Below are 1,624 nucleotides of genomic sequence, written 5' to 3' on the forward strand. Positions count from 1 at the left end.
ATATCAATATGTGGCTGGTTGCTAAATCGGACATGCAAATTGGTGAGGTAGATTGCCTACGTAAGCCCTGCAGGTGGTACAAGAAGGTGTTCTTACATCTTCTTGATATCGCCGTCCGGAACAGTTTCATACTGTTCAAGGAGCTTGTAAGGAAACCTCTCTAAGAGAGTTTGAGAGAGAGCTTGCATGCGAACTCCTTGAGCAATATTCAACTGCTCAGGCGACAGGTGTTAGGCGGGGGACAGCGACTCCAGCTGACAGGCTCAGTTGTGCTAAGTATTTCCGTCGGCACAACATTGTGGAGATCGGGAGAACAGCAGCAGGTCGTCTGGCATACAGGCGGTGCCACGTCTGCCGCAAAACCAAACTCCATCCCCCAGCACGAAAAGAGAGCTCGTACCAGTGTGCAGAATGAAAGGTCCCTCTATGCCCCAAATACCTCTCAGAGTATCACTCCGAGCGTGAGTACTGAGCAAGAGTGTGGGGAAGTGTAAATAATGTACAGTAATGCACAAGTTTGTATATTTTCATAAATGAGTGAAAAGTGTGATAGTATGAGTGAAGTATAGTAAGTGCAAAGATGTAAGTCATTTATAATAAGTTCAACAAGTGCAGATAAGTTATTTATAGTAAGTGCAATACAGAAATTGATACCGTGTATTGGATATTGGTTTGAAAATTATTGGAAATACTTTGCTTTTGCCTACGTGTTACCTGAAAGAAAACCACTTGTGAGCGGGCCACAAAGAAAAATACCTGCTTGGCTATACCTAAATTATTTCACTCAATACTCAGGGAGATTGTGCCAAATATGAGCATCAATGTATCTGTGATGTGACGTACAAATAATATTAGCTGTGTGAAACATTTCTATGATTTTCATTATAACCCTGAATAGTACAAACCAGTATGATTTACAGTACGAATAATTACCTCATACTGTATGATAATGCGTGAAAGAGCAACAACATTTACTTGTCAAAGTGTAATTACGTGTAATGGTGATGAACAGTGCAGTTCTAAGTGTCTTAGTAAAGGAGAAATATGATTATTTACGGAAGAAGTAAGTACAGAAAAACGAGGTAAAGGAGAAATATTCCTTACGGAAAAAGTGAGTACCGAAATACGACGAGATATTTCCTTTCCCACACACCTACGGGGCATAGAGACATTATGGAGTGGGCGGTAAATCCTTGGGTGAGCCACAAGAACTGGGTGATGACTCATAATCACGGAGGTGAGTAAGGAGCAGTGGAAAAAACGAGTAGAATATTCTGCATTCCTTCGAAGGACGCACGGGCAGTGTTACAATCACCACTCCAGGCAGTGCCGCCAACGCTAGCTGGCTGGGCCAAGGCCACAGCCAGTGGCGTGCGCTCAGAGCAGTGCGCCAAAATATGAAAAACCACTTGCCTTCAACTCATTCTTACTCATCGACGGGACCACCTAGAGACCTCGGGATACCATCAATGGAAAGAGGAAGAGTTGGTGAGTCTTATGAGCTTTTATTTGAATCCCTAGCTATTATAGTTTGTCAGATATGAGGGTTTGAAGTAAGGGTATTTTTTTCCAAAATCTCTGAAATCGCCCATAGGGAGGCGTGTGCCATGGCCAGGAACCCCCC

This window comes from Coenobita brevimanus, chromosome 3 (assembly GCF_032717465.1).
Source record: "Coenobita brevimanus isolate Jiangsu-jjx chromosome 3, ASM3271746v2, whole genome shotgun sequence".
NCBI classification, from domain to species: Eukaryota; Metazoa; Arthropoda; class Malacostraca; order Decapoda; family Coenobitidae; genus Coenobita; species Coenobita brevimanus.